Source organism: Lissotriton vulgaris, chromosome 9 (assembly GCF_964263255.1).
Source record: "Lissotriton vulgaris chromosome 9, aLisVul1.2, whole genome shotgun sequence".
In the NCBI taxonomy this organism is placed as follows: domain Eukaryota; kingdom Metazoa; phylum Chordata; class Amphibia; order Caudata; family Salamandridae; genus Lissotriton; species Lissotriton vulgaris.
The window spans coordinates 988,994,449-989,007,426 of NC_141697.1; positions in this window are offsets into that span (position 1 = coordinate 988,994,449).

Here is a 12,978-nt window from a genome sequence, read left to right on the forward strand (position 1 = left end):
AGCAGACCATAACGCAGTCACAATCTAATTGGGAAGGATCCTATTTTTGGTTCTCCGCTTTTCTGAAGCTTGATTTTTTGAACACTGCCAGTTTTGACCATGAGTGACACCGGAGTCACTACCCCTGTTGTTGTTGTGGAGGAATTCGATGGAGCGAAGATAAACGACTACGGCTTGAAGGAGCTGAAGTCCTTTTGCAAGCAGTTGAAAGTGCCTACCAAAGACATCTCACGAAAAGAGGAATATCTCAAAGCATTGCAGGCCTGGTTGGAGGCCAGAGATCCCACTGATCCGGTGGTGGTACCGCAAGTGGAAGGGGAAGAGGAGGCGCCAGCGAATGGGCCTGAGTCCTCTCCCGGAAGCAGTGTTTCCTCCAAAGGTCTTTCCCCTGAAGAACGAGAAGAAAGGGCAAAGAAGCGTGCATACAACATGGAAATGGCAAGGCTAAAGATAATTGGGCAGTTGGAGTTAGAAAATGCAAGAGGTAGAAGAGAAGCGGATTTGGAGACCAAAAGGTTAGATTTTGAAAGAGAGAAGTTAGCTTTGGAGCGTGATACCAAGTTGAGGGAGTTGGACATCCAAGCTAAGAAATTAGAATTGAATCCCTCTGGTGGCAGCATTCCATCTGGGCCTGCAGAAAGTAAGTTTTACTTTCCCAAAGATGTGATAAAAGATTATCATAGGAACGAAGATATTGGTCAGTGGTTTAAAGCATATGAGTTAGCATTGTTGGCCCACCAGGTCCCTGAGAAGAATTGGGGAGCGGGGTTGTGGGGTCGCTTTGTGAATGAGGGAAGAGATACCCTGTTAGACATGCCTGTTGCGGATAGGATGTCGTATGCTCATATGAAAGATGCTTTAATGTTGCGGTATGGCCTAACCCCCGAGAAGTACAGACAAGCTTTTAGAGAATGTAAGAAGTTGCCTGGTACGACGTGGGTTGAATATGTGTCTTATTTTTGCAGAGCCATGGATGGTTGGGTAAAGGGCAGCAAAGTGGAAAGTTATGAAGCTCTTTATGATTTGTTTGCTTGGGAGCACTTGTCTAATAACTGTTTTCCAGAGCTGCGCCAGCACCTTATTGATAGCAAGATATCTAACCCTAGAAAACTTGCTGAGGAGGCGGACCGCTGGGTCAGTACCAGGGTCCACAAGGGTCCAGTGGGAGACTCAGCCAAAGGTGGGCAGGGTCCCCAGCAGAAGAGTGGGGGGGACAAGGGTAAACAGAAGGAGTCTCAGAAAGGGCCCCAAAGTAATCCCCAAGGGAACCAAGGGAAAGGTTCCCAGCCTCCCCCTGAGAAGAAGCCACGGGCCCCAACGGTAAACCTGTTCATAGGGGCCCCCTAACCTGCTACGGTTGTGGGCAGGTGGGACACCGGTTTTATGACCCCCATGTCCCAAAAAGGATTCGAATGCACCGCCGCGTGCACCCCCGTCAGTTGGCGAGTGTAGCCCTGGGAGGGGAGGAGATGGTTGTCCATGGTGGGAGGGGTCCCGCAGAAATGTCCCTGGTCTCGCTAGGAGACATGCAAATGGTCCCTCCACCCCCTCTGCCTAGTAACACTAGTAGATATAGGCAGTGGGTGACCATTAATGGCCATAGAGTGGAAGCTCTCAGAGACACCGGAGCGAGTGTGACAGCTGTCAAGTGTCACTTAGTGTCCAGAGAGCAGGTGGTTCCCCACGCATTCTACCCTGTGATAGCTGCTGACAACTCCCAGAAAGAGTGAGAGGTAGCTCAGGTTTCCTTTGAATGGGGGGAGTTTCAGGTACTCTTCAGGTTGCTGTGAGGCCCGCCATGCCTGTCGATTGTCTCCTGGGCAATGATTTGGAAGACTCCCCTTGGTCTAAGGTGGAGAGAGAGGCGCACTTGAAAATGTTGGGTGTGCCAGAGTGGGTGTGTGCAACCACTCGATCGATGACAGCAAGTAAGGGTGTTGATGGGGTCCCGGAGCCTGAAAGTACGGCCCAGGACCCAGCTGTGAAGAGAAAAGGCAGGAGGCGCGGGAAACCGGCCCCCGTAGTCCCCGTGGTCCAGGAGGAGGTAGACCCTGAGGGGGATGCCCTGGAGCCCACAGGGGAACAAATTGCCGAACTGGGAGACCTGCCCGAGCTGACCCATTGGCAGCAGGATGGTGGTCCCTCCAGGGAGGAATTCTGTGCCGAACAGAAGGTTTGCCCTTCTCTTGTGGGCATGAGGCAGCAGGCCTCAGCCCAATCCTCAGGTGATCAGTCAGGGTCACATTTTGTGTACTGGGAGAACGACCTCCTGTATAGCGAGCCTAAGGCTGCTGAGCCTGGGTCAGCCCGTGTGCTGGTGGTACCCCAGCGCTTCAGAGCCTTCCTACTGGGTTTGGCTCATGACGTTCCGTTAGCTGGACATCTGGGGCAGGACAAGACCTATGATAGGCTTGTCACCCATTTTTATTGGCCTCAGATGCGAAGGGATGTAGACATCCATTGCAAGACTTGTCACACTTACCAGGCAAGTGGGAAAAGTGGAAGGAAGCAGAAGGCTCCCCTCCAACCTTTTCCAGTGGTCAGTTCCCCCTTTGACCGGGTGGGTATCGACATTGTTGGGCCCCTGGACCCCAAGACAGCCCTGGGCAACAGGTTCATCCTGGTCTTGGTGGACCATGCCACGAGGTACCCGGAAGCCATCCCTCTCCGAACAGTGACGGCCCCCGTGGTGGGACGGGCACTGATGGGTGTTTTCTCCCGGATGGGGTTCCCCAGAGAGGTGGTGTCAGACCGGGGCACCAACTTCATTTCGAACTATATGAAGTCTCTGTGGAAGGAGTGTGGGGTAACCTACAAGTTCACCACTCCTTACCACCCTCAAGGGAATGGGCTGGTTGAGAGATTCAACCGGACCCTGAAGGGCATGATCATGGGTCTTGAAGAGCCAATGAGGCGGAAATGGGACGTCCTCTTGCCTTGCCTGTTGTTTGCTTACCGAGAGGTGCCGCAGAAGTCTCTAGGGTTCAGCCCCTTTGAGCTTTTGTACGGTCACCCGGTAAGAGGACCTTTGAGTCTGGTCAAGGAAGGCTGGGAGCAATCTCCCAGGAAACCTCCCCAGGATGTATACAGCTACATGCTGGCCTTTCGGAACCAGACTCGGCGCTTCAGAGAACTTGCTCAGGCAAATCTGGAGGCCAGCCAGGAGGAGATGAAGCGATGGTACGACCGGAATGCCACTCTGGTAGAGCTTCAGCCTGGTCAAGAAGTGTGGGTCATGTCCCCTGTGGAACCTTGTGCGCTCAAGGACAGGTGGACTGGACCGTTTAAGGTTGTGGAGAAGAAGAGCGATGTCACCTACTTGGTGGACTTGAAATCTCCCAGGAACCCCTTGCGGGTCCTGCATGTCAACCGATTGAAGCCCCACTTAGAGAGGTCCGAAGTGGGCATGCTCCTAGCTACAGATGCTGGAATGGAGGAGGAGAGTGAGCCTCTTCCGGACCTCCTGTGTGCTAAAGAGCAAGATGGGTCAGTGGATGGTGTTGTCCTCTCTGACACACTGACCCTTGAACAGAAACAGGATTGTCGCCACCTGTTGGGACAATTCCCGGATCTGTTTTCCTTGGTTCCGGGTGTCACTCATTGGTGTGTCCATGACGTTGACACCGGAGACAGCCCTCCTGTGAAGCACAAGGCTTACAGGGTGACTGACAAGGTCCGAGCTTACATTAAGGAGGAGGTCTCCAAAATGTTTGCGTTAGGGGTGGTTGAGTCCTCTAGCAGCCCTTGGGCCAGCCCAGTGGTCTTGGTCCCGAAGGCTGCAGCGCCTGGTGCTTCACCGGAACTTCGGTTCTGTGTGGACTACCGAGGACTCAATTCGGTCACGAAGACTGACGCGCACCCCATCCCCAGAGCTGATGAGCTCATCGATCGGTTGGGGGCTGCCCGGTACCTTAGTACGTTTGATCTAACGTCCGGGTACTTGCAGATCGCCTTGACTGATGGGGCAAAGGAGAGGTCCGCATTCTCCACACCAGATGGGCTATACCAGTTCCGGGTGATGCCCTTTGGGATGAAGAATGCCCCTGCCACCTTCCAGAGGTTGGTCAACCAGGTCTTGGCCGGACTGGAGGATTTCAGTGCCGCCTACCTGGATGACATCGCAGTGTTCAGCGCCAGCTGGGAGGAACACTTGCGCCACCTCCAGGAAGTGTTGTTGGCCCTGCGCGGAGCAGGCCTCACAATCAAAGCCAGTAAGTGCCAGATTGGGCAGGGTTCGGTGGTGTACTTGGGGCACCAAGTAGGGAGCGGCAAGGTTGCCCCCCTGCAACCCAAGATTGATACCATCCTGGCTTGGGCACCGCCCAAAACCCAAACTCAGGTGAGAGCCTTCTTAGGACTCACGGGTTATTACAGGAGGTTTGTCAAGGATTACGGCAACATTGTGCACCCCTTGACTTCGCTGACTTCCAGGAAGCAGCCACGAAACGTGATCTGGACTGATGCCTGTCAAACGGCCTTCGATACCCTGAAAACTGCAATGTGCACAGCACCTATACTCCAGGCACCCGACTTTTCAAAAGAATTTATTGTCCAGACGGACGCTTCAGAGCATGGCGTGGGGGCTGTTCTAGCTCAGGTGAATGAAGAGGGCCGAGACTTGCCTGTAGCCTTCATCAGTAGGAGGTTACTTCCCAGGGAAACGAGGTGGAGTGCGATAGAGAGAGAAGCATTTGCTGTGGTCTGGGCGCTGAAGAAGTTGAGACCCTACCTTTTTGGGACTCACTTCCGGGTTCAGACAGACCACAGGCCCCTCAGATGGTTGATGCAGATGAGGGGTGAGAATCCGAAATTGTTGAGGTGGTCCATTTCCCTACAGGGGATGGACTTTACGGTGGAACACCGCCCTGGTACAGATCACGCCAATGCTGATGGTCTGTCCAGATTTTTCCGCCTTAATGAAGAGGACTCCCTAGGTCAAGGGTAGTTCTCCCCACATTTCAGCTGGAGGGGACACGTGTTAGACCTGACATCATTGGCTTGAGTCTCTCCTCCATTTTTTCTGTTTGCCTCCACTGTTTTACGATGTTTTGCTGGTATATGCTTTGGGCGCTGTGCCACTGCTGATCAGTGCCACAGCGCAAGTGCTCCCGATGTTAAATTGATGTATCGATTGTATCCATGTTTGGCTTATTTGGTTTACTGTCAGTCCCTAGTCTAGTGCACCAGGAGTGCCGGGGCTTGTAAATACAAATGCCGCTCGTGGGCTTGCAGCGCGTGTTGTGCCACCCACAGGAGCGGCCTCGTAAAAGAATGTCTACGGGTCAGTCATTGCGAGACCCATGTGCAGCCTAGTGCTGTCACGCAGGCTGCGCAAGTATACCTACTTGCCAGCCCCTCAAACCTTCCCTTGACTTCATGTTAGCCACCCCTATGGTAGGCCCACGGGCAGGGTGCATTGTAAGTATAAGGTAGGACACGCCTGACCAAGTTGGCATGTCCTAATAGTGAATTACCGCCATCTTCGTTCTTCACTATTGCGAGGTAGCCTGCTCTCCGTTGGGTAGAATGGGCCGCCGGGATTATTAATGCTATGATCCTAGCTGGCTCGGGGAGCATGGTGCAATGTCGAGTTTGGTATCCCTGAACTCGGGGTTTAATTACGCATCCGTTGGTGTGGATGGTTTTTGGACTCTGGGTTTGAAAATAGCACTTTTAGAAAGTGTCTATTTTCTTGTCTAACCATATCTGGTTTCTGCTGGTCTTGCGTGTGTGTGACAGGAGCTGGGTGGCTCCACAGGTCTGGATGAGTCAGTGTGGGATGAGTGGGACATTTGCGTTGAGAGTAGGGGGAGAGTAGTTGTTGATAGCCTGCCCTGCCTGATACAATGCTGGCTCCACCTCCTGCCAAGCGGCTGATGGCTCTGTGCCTGCCATGGACGATCCTAGCCCCACCTCCTGCCAGGAGGCTGATAGCTCTGCTCCTGCCAGTGTCAATGCTGGCTCCACCTCCTGCTGGGCGTCTGAGGACCCAGCCCTGCTCAGTGAATAGGCCAGGTGCTTCTGCCTGGCTCCACCCACAACAGACCCAGGATGTTGGAAAAATCCCCTGCATGGACAAAGGGATCAAAGCCGAAAAGGGGTATAAGAGAAGGACCCCTGAACCAAGAATTTAGATCACTTCTGACAAGGAACCCTGTAACCAAGGACAAGAGGCCTGCTGATCTAAGGACTTGCCTACCCCTTCTGCCAGTGTGCTGTTTGCTGGGGGGAATCCTGCAGTGCTTCTTTATTTTTGCCAAGGAACCAGGAGAGAGGAACTGTGTGTGTACTCTCAAGCTTGCTAAGAAAATCTCCAAGGACTGGAAGAGTGCCAGTCTCCTGCTGAAGTCACAGGGCTAAAGGACTTCATCTGCTTAAAGGGCTATTTGCTGGAACCTGTGAATCCAGCACCTCTGAAAGAGCCAGCAACCTTGACGCCGACGGACGTCGCCGAATCCAGCTCGACACCGTGAGTGACGGCTCAAGTGTCCCGCTCCCTCGACGCCGGCCGCCGGGCCCGACCGACGCCAGCAGCAACGCCAGTGAGTAGTGAGTTCGGCTCCAGCTCCAAGGGACCTTGTGTCTGCACCGCTGCTGATCGCATCGCCCTCGTGCCCTCTCGACGCCGTGAGCGCTGCTCACTCTGTGCAACCGCATCATCGACGACGACGCCTGCTGAGGCCTGATCGACACCGAAGACGCGACGCCGGATTGCTCGACGTCGCTGATCATCGTGTGCTTCATTTTCCAAAGGTACTGTGTTGTTGGGAGTCCGTGTGACTCCGGGCTCGACGTAGCGCTCCTCGCGGTCGACGCCGAACCTTTGGATTAACTTTGCCTCGACGTCGTGTAGCCCCTGTGTGGGTTACCCGGTTGCTAAGAACTGTGTTTCCAAGAAGAAGATTTGCTTTTGCTACAAAAGACTGTGTCCTAAAGAAGAAACTACCTTGAACTATTTTTCCCCTTCCCAGAGTATTTATTAAGATTGTGTACATTTTTGTCGTTTATTTGGTCTTGTGCTAAGCCTTATATAAAAATCCTTATTTTTATAATACTACTGTGCCGTGTCCATTTGTAGTGTATTCACTTGGTTACTGTATATGGTCGTAAATGCTTAACACACAGCCTCTGAGATAAGCCTGTTCTGCTCTGCCAAGCTACCAAGGGGGTGAGCAGGGGTTATCGAAGGGTGTGATCCCCTTGCCCTGACTAGAAAAGGTGTGTCCCTATTTGTCAGAAGTGCATACCTCTTCCAACTAGAGACAGCCGATTCTAACATGTGTCTTTTGCTTTCTCGCCGTAAGTGCGCCAGGTATGCCCAGAAGTGGGTCCTGGGCTCACTGTGCCACTGGAATCAAGCTATCCTGGCTGATGAGGGGTGAAACCCCGAAACCAGTCCTAGGATGCTTGTTTCCGGTCCAGAGAGGACCTGGCTTGGCTGTTTGGAGTGGACTGTTCCCAGGAGGCCCAGGGTCAAGACTGATTTGCATATGGCCAGGTCTAAACTGGGGTGGCATAGTGAGCAAAAGAATTATGGATTTAACCCATATCTCTTAACTGGGGGTGAATGTTTTGATTTGTTCTGCATTCCGTCCATCAAATGTGTGTCTTTTGCTTTCTCACCCTAAGTGTGCCAGGTATGCCCAGACGTGGGTCCTGGGTTCACTGTGCCACTGGAATCAAGCTATCCTGGCTGATGAGGGGTGAAACCCCGAAACCGGTCCTAGGATGCTTGTTTCTGGTCCAGAGAGGACCTGGCCTGGCAGTTCGGGCTGGACTGTTCCCATGAGGCACAGGGTCAAGACTGATTTGCATATGGCCAGGTCCAAACTGGGGTGGTATGGTGAGCAAAAGAATGATGGATTTAACCCATATCTCTTGACTGGGGGTGAATGTTTTGATTTGTTCTGCATTACGTCCATCAATTGTGAGTCTTTTGATTTCTCGCCCTAAGTGCGCCAGGTATGCCCAGACATGGGTCCTGGGTTCACTGTGCCACTGGAATCAAGCTATCCTGGCTGATGAGGGGTGAAACCACGAAACCGGTCCTAGGATGCTTGTTTCTGGTCCAGAGAGGACCTGGCTTGGCTGTTCGGGCTGGACTGTTCCCATGAGGCACAGGGTCAAGACTGATTTGCATATGGCCAGGTCCAAACTGGGGTGGAATGGTGAGCAAAAGAATGATGGATTTAACCCAGATCTCTTGACTGGGGGTGAATGTATTGATTTGTTCTGCATTCCATCCATCAATTGTGTGTCTTTTGCTTTCTCGCCCTAAGTGCGCCAGGTATGCCCAGGCGTGGGTCCTAGGCTCACTGTGCCACTGGAATCAAGCTATCCTGGCTGATGAGGGGTGAAACCCCAAAACTGGTCCTAGGATGCTTGTTTCCGGTCCAGGGAGGACCTGGCTTGGCAGTTCGGACTGGACTGTTCCCACGAGGCACAGGGTCAAGACTGATTTGCATATGGCCAGGTCTAAACTGGGGTGGCATGGTGAGCAAACGAATGATAGATTTAACCCAGATCTCTTGACTGGGGGTGAATGTTTTGATTTGTTCTGCATTCCATTCATCAATTGTGTGTTTTTTGCTTTCTCGCCCTAAGTGCGCCAGGTATGCCCATACGTGGGTCCTGGGCTCACTGTACCACTGGAATCAAGCTATCTTGGCTGATGAGGTGTAAAACCTGTCGTAGGATGCTTGTTTCCAGTCAAGGGAGGACCTGGCTTGGAAGTTTGGGCTGGACTGTACCCAAGAGGCACAGGGTCAAGACTGATTTGCATATGGGCAGGTCTAAACTGGGGTAGCATTGTGAGAAAACAAATGATAGATTTAACCCAGATCTCTTGACTGTGGGTGAATGTTTTGATTTGTTCTGCATTCCATTCATCATTTGTGTGTCTTTTGCTTTCTCGCCATAAGTGCACTAGGTATGCCCAGACGTGGGTCCTGGGCTCACTGTGCCACTGGAATCAAGCTACCCTGGCTGATGAGGGGTGGAACCCCGAAACCGGTCCCAGGATGCTTGTTCCCGGTCCAGGGAGGACCTAGCTTGGCAGTTCGGGATGGACTGTTCCCATGAGGCACAGGGTCAAGGCTGATTTGCATATAGCCAGGTCTAAACTGGGCTGACATGGTGAGCAAAAGAATTATGGATTTAACCCCTATCTCTTGACTGGGGGTGAATGTTTTGATTTGTTCTGCATTCCGATCATCAATTGTGTGTCTTTTGCTTCCAGATTATTATAGAGCAACATTAGTCTATTAAATCAAACACAGTAGGTTTTTGTATAGTTGTTTTTCTGATACATAAATTTGAAGCGCTTTCATGTGCAAATATAAAGAAAAACGAGTTTTTGGGAAATAAAATATTTGCCCACGGTCACACAATTTAAGTGGGGGATGCTGGATTTTATCCAGGTTTTGTGTTTTCACTTTTTACAAATCAGCTACTAAAAAACGATCTACTTGTCTCTCCTTTTTATGTTAATGCTTTGTTTTTACCTCCTGGTGTGTTTTCTGCTGTTTTTAATTTGTGTGAAGTTGACCTTGAGGTATTAAAGCACTTTACATGAACACCAGTTACATTATACAAGGTCACATTCATTTCTTTTAGCCACTGGAGATTTACCCAGAATCACAAAAACTTGAGCCAACGGAGAGACTGGAACATAGCTTGTTCAGTTCCAAAGTTGGAAGCTCTGGCAGTAATGCCACATCCTGGGTAGATTGAGGGTGGCAAGCTGAAGGTACATGAAAGGTCGGCTCATTATGGGCTCGAAGTTCCAACAGGAACTCAAGCTGAGCCAGAGCCAGGCTTCAGGTTTAGGCCTGGATCAAACTTTTAGTGCCATTTTTCAGAATGCGAAATGCCAAGGCTTAGGTGTGGTAACAGGGACCTCCTTAACCATGAACTTCTTTTACAATCTGCTTGGAATCCTGGTGCTGGTGCTAAAGCCTAGCCTGCTGGAAATGATAAAAGTTGGGCAGTTGAGTATAGGCATCAGATCTTACTCTCAAATAACTCTATAGATGCTCTGTATGCCTGCTTGGAAGAAGATATGATGTAAACTTTGCCCTTATAGGCTATCTACAGAATTGGCAAAAATTGGCCCCACATTGGCCCACCCGAATGAACCCTTGGCCCATCCAGATAAAAATTCCTGGAACCGGGCCTGCTTAGCATCACGGTATCCATGTGGCATAAGCTTTTTTGATTAACCCCTTCACTGCGGCGGCTATTCCGCCACTGTGCTAAGGGGGCGGGGCGGAAGAGCGGCGGGCGCATGCTGGTGACGGAACCGCTCCGTCACCAGCGTCGGTTGCGCTGTGCTTATGACGGAGCGGTTCCGTCATGGCCCCGCCCGCTCAATAGAACGCTCAGCGCAGGCGCGAAATTCACGCCGAACATGAGCGGCGGGCGGGCCATGACGGAGCGGTTCCGTCATCAGCATACAAGGGGTTAAATATGGCCCAAGAACAGATTATGCACTGTTCTATGAGCCAGGTGCCAAAAGGTCAAAATCCTTTTGTATAGCGGTTACTACTACTCCTGACGCAGCGCTTTAAATCGAGTACCATTCTACTCAGGAACCCAAGGCCAGTGGTTAATCCAGCGGTTATTGATTATTGTTGGCTATTAGGATTAGTTTTGTGTGCTCAAAGAAACCACTCTATGCAGTTACTACCATTTTTTTCTGGTAGATTAAATTATTAAAATCTGGGAATTATTATTTGTGGGGCCTATGTGAGTTCATGCAAATGAATGAAATAGGATGAACAGTTAAACTAGGAGAGATTACGTATTACATGGCAGACAGCATGTGCCTTTAAAGAAGGGAATGTGGGGCACTGGTGCCCTCTGTGCGCAATTAATTTAACAAGAGAGATTAAAGCGGACAGGCATGTCACTTGGATTAGCCCTCTTCATCTCGCACGCAAATTCCAGTGGAAAGTTTTCCACACCAATATCTATTTCATTTCCAGGCATTTTACTAACACATTTGAAGTTTTGGATATCACAAACCATACTCTACAGAGCAATGTAAAACGTTTCTGACTGAAAGGTGACTACTGCTGTCTAAAAAATACGCACTGTAAACAGATTTAATAGTCTCAAAACTTTCACACGCACCCACGTGGAATTGAAGGCGAATTGCGGCGTAAATACATGGAGAACAGTAACTTTTAGAGGTAGGTTTACAAGCCCCTTGCGCCATTTTTGCGTCACTTTTAACATGGGAAAGGTGACTCAAAAGTGGCGCACGGGGCTTGTAAATCTGCCCCACAGTGTCTGCCTTTGGGGAGTATTTGTGTTCCGACATCCAGTGGCGTCACTAGGGGAGTGCGGGGGGTGCGGACCGCACCGGGTGACACCCCTCACATGGGGTGACACCATCTGGTTACGTTACGCTGTGTAACACAGCTCTGCTCAAAGGTGAGGGCGAGTGTGTCTTCTGTGTGTCTCACTGCTTACAGTTTAACTCAAATGTACCTGAAACGCGCTGCAGCATAATTAATGACCACTTTCAAGACGATGTGCAGCGCAACTAGTTTGCGGGCGGCTACTGTGCGAATATAGTGACAGAGATCCCTTGTCACAGTGTTAAAACTGCTCCTCTGATAACATGAATTGTGCCTGCTATATAGTGTGCTCCGGTGGTTGGAAAAAGCGCAGCACTTCCAAGTAGTAGACAGTCAGTGCAGCGTATTGCTTTTATGATTTCCATCGTAGAAATGTTATAAGGGACAAGCAAGGGTGGCGGATTGAGGATTCACACCTTCCCATACTTTCTCTCCACCGGAGTGTCGGTGCCATGGAAGAGACGCTTGCTGCTCGTGTGTAAGTGCTGTCTGCAGCGGCACCTATCTTCCTACCGAAATGCATCAATTAGCCGGTCTGTTTTTTGTGGCATAAAATACTTTATTTACTATAACAAGAAGCTCTTTAAACTTGCGCCGCCAAGCTGCTTTCCGTTGCTTTTCACCGGGTCACGGCAGGTCCCACATTGACACATTGTTGCGGAGGAGGCATGTACGGTTGGCGCGCGTGCTGTGGCGGGATGTCGAACTTCCTGCTGCCAGCCGGGCCCCAGGGCACCCAGGAAATCCCCTGCTGCATCACCTAGATTTAGAGGATTGACCACCTGCTCACTTCCTCCAGACCTGGACCTGTGCTGTTGCTGTTGCTGTGCCCCTACCCTGGCAGAACCCAACTTCTGTCCCAGACTCACTAGGCCAGCATACGTCTCATAGTGAGAGCAGGTACCACAGGCTAAGGCAGTGCATCAGGGCTCGCTCTCTGACTCTCTGAAAAAGAAGCAGGCAAGCGATCTCCGCTGTGCCACGCCACCAGCTCCTCTCCGTGGATCAATCATTCTGACAGCTGTAAAGAGATACAGGCGAGTCAGATATGAATTTATTAATCTGCTACTGCTGACATTATAAATGTTTGTTACGAGAATGGGGAGGGGGCTTCAGCTCAACATAGCTCCTTGGAAATGGGCAAACTAATGTTGTCTGTCCGTACTGTGAATGCAGGGCTATCTTAGGGGGAAGTTTTATCTAAACTAGCTGTTTTGCTGATTTCTTAGTAGTGCAAAGTGTTTAACATCCTCGCTGGACAGTGACACTTCGAAGCAGCAGAGCCTTTATTTTCCCAACGCGGTGAACTTGCTAAGTCAGAGATAAGGCAGGTGATTAATGTTTACCGCTGGAGAGAGGTCAGAGATTTGTCTACTGGCAGTTTTCACTCTCACCATTAGGTAAGGTAGAGGGTTATATATGCCTACTGCAAAGAAGGTCTCCCAGCATATTGTATTGAACTGTATTGTATGTGGATAACTCAGTGGGTCACAGATATTCCTATGTTACATATGTTTCAGCTGCTAACTGGAGCAGGGAGTGGAGTGTGCTGATTATTTAGAACTTAAATAACAGCTTTAAAATCACCTGCTGTGATTTCTGATATGTGTCTATT